General features: G+C 33.5%; 1 long non-coding RNA gene across 1 annotated transcript; it reads left to right on the plus strand.

The window, feature by feature from the left end:
* Positions 1 to 6,391: 6,391 nt before the first annotated feature.
* On the plus strand, positions 6,392 to 7,280 carry LOC147473503 (uncharacterized). Its single transcript, XR_015210411.1, has 2 exons — positions 6,392 to 6,433; positions 7,110 to 7,280. It is a non-coding gene; the product is annotated as an uncharacterized LOC147473503 (long non-coding RNA).
* The last annotated feature ends 417 nt before the right edge of the window (positions 7,281 to 7,697 follow it).

A 7,697-nucleotide genomic window follows, 5' to 3' on the forward strand; every position in this document is an offset into this window, starting at 1 on the left:
TTACGAAAACGAATGCGATGCGAAAGCGTAATAATTAGACAAATAAGATTAAATGTGGTGATGGAATTGCCGGAACAATTAATCAAAAATATTTACTAAATATTTACCAATAGAAATACGTGAATACGAGATTTACATAGTTTGACATTAGCCTAATCCACCAAGCAAAATAGGAAAACTTTACTAATTAAGATAAACAAATAGAGTACAATCACTTACAAACGAATCCCGAAGAATTCACACTCTCTCTCTCACAATCTCTCAAATTAAACTAGTAGAGCTTGTGTTTCTAGCTTACAAAGTTGAACATCCAAACTTGAGCATAACTGTAAAACCCCTATTATTTTTGCATTATTATTACATAACAATATTTAGTATTTTTGGATTAGGTATTTAATGCATGGTCAATGTGCTAGTAAATTTGGTTTGACTTTTTATTATAGAAAGATAAAGGAGGGAAAATAAGAAAATATTTTTGAAATTGTAATAAAAGAATTTAGTGTTTTGAATTTTAAATTTTTGTGTACAGATTTTTAATATTTGAAAAGTTTTCAAAAAAGATGAAAGAAGATATTAATATAAGGTATATAATAAATAGAGTGCTTTTAATAGAGAATAATATTCTATATTTATTAATAGAGATATTTGGTAAAAAGGAAAATTTCTTAAAATTAAGCATAAAATATGATAGAAAATTATTTGGAATAGAATGACTTATCATAAATTTAGGGTTTTAAGAAAATAAGGTTTTTGCTTAGAACTAAACAAGTTAACTAAAAGAAATGAGAAAGGGCGGATTTGTGCATCTCCTAGCTAGCTTTGGATTCGATTGTTGGCGTGGTGTAACATAATTTCTATTGTATATATATTTTTTTGCGGATACAAGAGGTGAGTTGCCATTCTTTTTATTTGTATCAAAATATAATATTCATACTATGAAAGAAATATTTTGGTGGTTGTTGTTGTGTGCGAACGAAAACTTGAATATTGTTAAATTTATGATTTAATGTATGCTATTGTAAATGCTAGTTTAATATAAGAAATAGTTGATTTTGTTAACTTAGATTCCATTAAAAGTTTATATGTTAGAATGAAAATTTCATTAATGGTTATGCAACCAACGAATTTTTGCTTTGCTTTTAATAAATCACGTTGTTTTTATTAAGTGCGCGTTATAAACTTTGTTTTTCTAAAATGCTATGAACATGCAATGTATCGCGTACTGTAGCATTTGTAATTATTAATGATGTATATTGTAGTTGTAGCATGCACTGTAGCGATTGTGATTATTAATGATGTGTGTTGTAGATGTAGTGTGTATTGTAGCACTGTAATCATTACTGATGCGTACTGTAGCGCTTGTGATCACTGATGATGATGTGTATTGTAGTCTTTCCAAACCTTAATGGCATTTCTGTAAATATTAAAATTAATGTTATAAATGCTATATAGTGATCTGCATCCTATCACTTTTTATGATTATTTAGTACATCTAAAATACACTATATTAATTAACTACCAATGTCATGGTGTGTTATATATGTTGCATTCTCTTGGCCATTCTAACTCCATTTATTAATGATATAATATCATTGTTATTTTAAGGTGTGTGTCCTCTATATATGCAACATTTTTTAGGAATAATTACGTAAATAATGTTGGTGTTATATTTATGATTGCATTGCTATGAAATAGTATAACAATGTCTTTGGATAAATTTGAGACATGTTTAAATGTGGATATTTAATTGGACTTTCCGTTGACAAGTTAAAGTGTCACTTAGAAATTTTAGAACACAAAATCATAGTCCCTACACTACAACAATAATGCCCTATGATAGCAGTTTTATGATAGCGTTTTTCCTTAAAGGCTGTGAAAGAGTTTGAGTTATTGCATTTGGCAAATGAGCGCAATATTAGGTGTCACACTTATGAGAAAGTCAGTAAATCAAAAAACAAAATATTTCGGTATGGAAACGTCCTGAATATCAGGGCAAACACAATAATATTTCCCATAAAAAACCACGTTCCTTTTAATGTGTTATTGTATATTCTCCTGCTGCCCCCACTAAAAATATTTTGGTGAAAATTGAGAAACCTGCCCTCTCTTCCCTCCAAAAACCCCAATTATTTTTGCTTCTGTCCACCAAACAAAACCCCATAGATATTAGTCATGAAAAGTGGAAACTCTTTTTTCATATACTTTCTTCACACTATTGACTACTTCCGACAAAAATTTCGAACCCTATCTCTGTTAACAAATTTAAAACTCATAAACTTGCTTGCTTCGAAGATTTGTGCAATTGGGGCTTCTTTGCTTCTCAAAGAACATTCTTCCCCAATTTGGGGATTTTTTTTTTTTGTTCTAATCTTTCCAAATTTATTTTCTTTCTTCATTAATGTCGTATTTTTTTATCTTTTGTTTGATTGTGTTTGTTTAGGTTTTTGAATATTAGTTTATAACTAAATGCCCTAACTTATTTGATACATGAGTTGTTCGTGTGTCAAAATCGTATTTTTTTGCTTTAAATGCCCTAACTTGTTTCATTGACTTGTAATTTGTTTATGTAGGATCAATTCAAGCCTTGCAAAGCTAGGATTAATTGTTCCTGTAACTAAGCAAAAGGTTGTTGGTAGTCGACGTTTTTGGTAGTTGACAAAGTTTATCTTTTGTTTTTTGATAAGAGCCCAAAACTGTAGTTTTAACCCCTTAATAATCATACTGTTAGACCAATTATGTGAATAATAAGTAAGAGTTAATCTGATTACGTGTTTTATGCATTTCAGGGCTTCAAAGTCCATTATGTGCGAGAAATGTGCCACTTTAGCGAGATAAAGGAGCAAAAGTCGTGAGAACTTCGAATGCCATATCTTTGGACTCGGACCTCGGATTGAGGCCTACCTTATGTCAAAACGACCGGCTCGGAAAGAGATTTGCAATGGCCTAAGCCTTGACCCAATCAGAGGAGCATAAGTGGACGAAAAGTCTGTGGAAGCCAACTGCGGTGAAGAGGCCTTTTGATTTGAAAGAATTGGGTTTTGGGCCGATTCTCTGGCCCAAAATATGGCTCCAAGCCCATGCACGATTTTTGGATCTGGATGTATAAAAACAAAAGCTTGACTCAGTGTTAATGGCAGTCAATGGCAGTTAGGTTAGGTAGATAGCTTAGAATAGAAAGTAGCCATTAAAATAGCTTATAGATCTAGATTTAATTGTTTTATTTAATTAGTAGTCAAATCCTTTATTAGATTAAACCTTTGGATCTTGTTCTCCATTTGATTAGATCAATAAAGTAGTATTTTTTATCAATTTCGATTTTGTCATTTCCATTTCTAGATCTAATTTCAATTCTTGTTCTTATTTCATTTTAGTCATTAATTTAGATTTCGTTATTGTTTAAATTAGTAAATTTTAATGCTTATTATTATGTGTAGTTTTAATTTAAATGGAAATGATTTGAATGATTCAAGGCTAAACCTCCATTAGAGGGGTTGAGAAGCCTTGATGAAAGCTTGATTCCGTTTATCGTAGAGTCGTCGTAATTTCTATTCCACGAAAAAATAATTAGTTCACCATGAGAATGGGTTTAATTGTTCACATGCTAGTTATTAATTGGTAGAAATGCCATGTGTAATTAGGGATTAGGAAGAACCGCTTGTTCTGCGTAGCGATTCAATTCGGATTCTGACGACTTCGTCGTTAGTGGATTAAGTTGAGTTAAGGTGGAATCAATCCCCCTCTAACTCCTTATCATAGAATCACCGTAGCATTCCCATAGTTGTCTGATAATCGACTAGTTGCATCTTGTGGGTAGTTGCACCATAGTTTAGTTGCCCCTTCGTAAAGCTCTCATTGGCTTTAAGTAGAGTATTGAGACTAGAACACAAGCATACGGAAGGACTAAGAGTGGAACGAACTTCCTACTCCACTTTATCTCATTACATCGAGAGTAGAAGAAAACTTTGATAAATAGACTAGTAAAAGTTCAGTTTAGTTTACTTACGTTTTGAATTCATCGTTCATTTCGTAGGTAGACTATACATTTTACATTTATCATTTTTTCACACTTGTTAAAAGCTGCAGAAGTCGACTTTTTTTCTAAATAGAAAGCTTATACGCTACAAATGGTGGGAAAACTTTGGCGAGCATATAAATCACGACTAAGGGGAAACTTACCAAGTCTAAGAGAAAGGATTTGAAGAAACTTAAGCCTGGTGGCACTGTACAAGTGGAGTGGGATATATTTAAAAAACGAAGGTTATCGAAGGACTTCATCGTAAAGATAACAATGGAACATTATTTTTTTTTCTCAGCATTAGATAAAGTTTTGTACAAGTTCCTTTCAATAAAGTTTTCTTTTTGTTGCAAGAGATGAGTAGGAAGTTCAAGGCAATGAAAGGGAAACAAGTCCTCCCTTATACAGGCAGTCGCAAGGGATATTCACGCATGGAAGAAGAAATGGTATTCTCTTGGATCACTAGTATGCTGACTATACTGTTTGACATTTGATTTTGACCTAGAAAAGGCACCTTATAGGAGGATTAATAAACTTTTTAAGATTTGAATTTGTTTGTGTGCTACCAACTAAAGCGTCAGACTTGGATACCGTCTAAAAGGTTTATTACCACAACTGTTAATTGTTGAGTTACCTGCTGGGTTTATTTGGACACGTGATATAGGTTTATTTGAACATGTGATGTTTTTAGTGTTTAGAAATGAAGTTGTTAAATAATATTCAATGTATGATTTGTTTTGTGGATACTCTATTTGTAGAAGAAAAAAAAAGAGTTCAGACCCTTCATCTATAACTCGTGTCGATGTTTGGTGTCGTGGCCATACAAAGAAGAGTGGTGAAGCATCCAATGAAGTTGTTGCTGATTGTTTGGTAAACATCGAAGTGCATATTCTTTTGATTTTTTTGAGTTACAAGTTATTATTTAATGACTGATTTCTTATGTGTAAATCAGAAAAAAGTTCAAGAGTTTAAGGGTTCACAACCTTCAAATGTGTCTCCCCTTTCCTATAGAGAAGATGCATTTGCACATGTACTTGGACCCAAGCGCCATGGTCGGTTTAGAGGGGTAGGAGCTGGAGTTACTTCATCTCAGCTTAAGGTTAGGGCACAGAGCAATGCAAAAGTGACTCAACTAGAACAAAAAGTTGAAACAATGATGGAACAAATTCAGTGATTGGGTCACATAATTATCGATCAAAAGAGTTTGATAGATAAGTTGATAAACCAGGTAAGTTCAAAACTTTCTTCTTTTTGTTGTTTGGGTATGAATTCAAGTGCATTAGAAAGACCTATCAACGAGAACTACTTCATAAGTGTATTTTAAACCTTAACATGGCTATTTTGTTTTTGTAGGATCAACAATCCGGAGGAAATGAGCAAATGATGTAACAAAATGGATTTACCCAAGAGGTTATACTAAATTATTTGTATGTCCTTTTATTGTTTTTGTTACCTTTGGTAGAGGTTTCTCTTGGTTTGGGAAGTGTATCTCACAACGTATTTACAATCTTATTAGAGCCATGAATCTATAAGAAATGATCAAGTGATGCAAGAAAACTCATATGCTTCATAGGTTCGACTATTTCTTTTATTCCCGTGGCACTGTTATTATTAACTCTAGATGCTTAATTCTATATTTTTTTTCTTGTATTCCCTTTTATCGTGGTCATCGCTTCATATTTGTAGAGGTGTGGTGCTGTAAGAAATAATCAAATGATACAAGCAGACTTATCTCCTTAACATGTGATTTTTTATATGGACCTTGCGATATTAGTGGGTTCTTGTTTTTGTGTTGTACATGTTTTTATGCAATGTCATTTTCTAGCATGTAATATTTTTAGATATACCAGCCTAAATATTTCTATGATCAAGTGAAACTTTGCAATTAATAGCAACTTATGTTCAGACTAAGGAGGGAGATTTTCTTATGTGATTATGAATTGTTATGACGCTTACTTAGTTGGGTTTATATATACTTTTGTTTAGATCTATAATTGGGTTAGGACTTAGTTTTGACTTTTCTGGTCTCGTAAATTTGAGTGTTTTGTTCATAGGCACAACGTGAAAATAATGTTTGGAAAGAAAGTGGCGAATGCAAGTTGCTTAATTGGATGAATCCTAGTGAAATAGTAGCTAAGGGATGTTGGGTGACAAATAATCCTGATAAAGTGGTGCACTTCAAGCCTCTTGGCAAAAATGCCTCAAAAGTTTGGGTTGATAAGTCCCTAAAAGGTTCATCATTGCTGTGGAGGAAGCCAAATTCTGACATAAAAAAAATCTAGGATGCTGTAGGTACTGCAATTGCTTGGCCAACCAATCATATAATCATGGTGCCCTCAAACGACATTGTGGAAGAGGAAGACGAAGACGAACAGGTGACGAAATGGAAGAGGATGAAGGAATGACAGAGTATTGTAGGTATGATATATAACTTACATGATATTTTTTTTATAAGTAGTATATAGTAGTATCACAATATCCTACAATAGTCAATGCTTGCCCTTGATCTATCTCACATAGGATCTCTTAATTAGAAGCCCCCACCTCATTTGAATGCCTGTCCCTTTTTTTATGCCACCATGACTGCACTCTTTAGGAATTTATAGAAAGCTTATGATGGATGTTCCTAAGGCAAACCACACCCCCCCCCCCCGGCGGGTACGAGGGCCAGTCCCTGCTCTATTTCCTCTCCCCCTAAACTAGCACCGGGACAAATAATGGCATATAATCCAGCTTGTGGTAAATCTGGAAAATATGCTAAAATATGAGTTCCACACTAGCTTGAAATGAGAGGCTCTTCCCAACCCAGCTTGTGATTCTTCTCAGTCAGTGGTGCCATTAAAGCTTTAGTGACTCTGCCTTGAAATAGTGGGATCCCCTTTTTCGGGGAGTTCTCCTTCTTTGATGCCTAGTAGCTCCTCTATCTCCTGCATTTTGTGATGATGCATGTTGCTTAAGAAGAACTTGCACTTTTCTTTGGTTATATTTTGGCCTAAGGTGATTTGACATCTTTCCAGAATTCCCATCAAGTTTCTGAGGGTCCTCTTGTTGGCATTGCAAAGGAGAACTAACAAGTTTTTTGATAAACTTGCAGGTGATGGTGATGGTACTACATTCCGTCTCTTATCAATTTTGGAGCATTGGTGGGTAGCTGAATTTTGCTATATATCATTGGGTCATGTACTCATGTATCATTTTGTAATTTTTGTGAAAAGAAGAAACTTATATGTACTGTTGAAACTATGTTAAGGTAGTGTGTCTGATCTACGTGTATATGTGCATGTATTAGACAATCGTTCGTTCGATTTGTTTATGTGAAACTTGTTCAAATGTTATAAACCTTGCATGTTTAACTTGCAGGTTTAACATGATTCCTTCATATAAACCATTAGGCTTGGTTGAAAAATTCGGCTATTTAGATTTAAAAGTGTGAGCGGTAATATTGCATTGCATATGATAGCATTTAGAATTTGGTTATATTTTGTAATCACTAATAGTGCATAATAGAGCATGCTAAGAACGTCAATAATTATGCATTCAATGATGGCTTCTAGAGAGTGTTATCTTTGTCTCATCTATTATTGCACTCTGTTACAATTATATGAGTAGATTCTATGGTGGCATTCAGAAAGTGATACAAGTACTCAATAACAACGCTAAAGAACTGTTGTGGCTTATTTAG

Source organism: Coptis chinensis, unplaced genomic scaffold, assembly GCF_015680905.1.
Source record: "Coptis chinensis isolate HL-2020 unplaced genomic scaffold, ASM1568090v1 utg2425_pilon_pilon, whole genome shotgun sequence".
In the NCBI taxonomy this organism is placed as follows: domain Eukaryota; kingdom Viridiplantae; phylum Streptophyta; class Magnoliopsida; order Ranunculales; family Ranunculaceae; genus Coptis; species Coptis chinensis.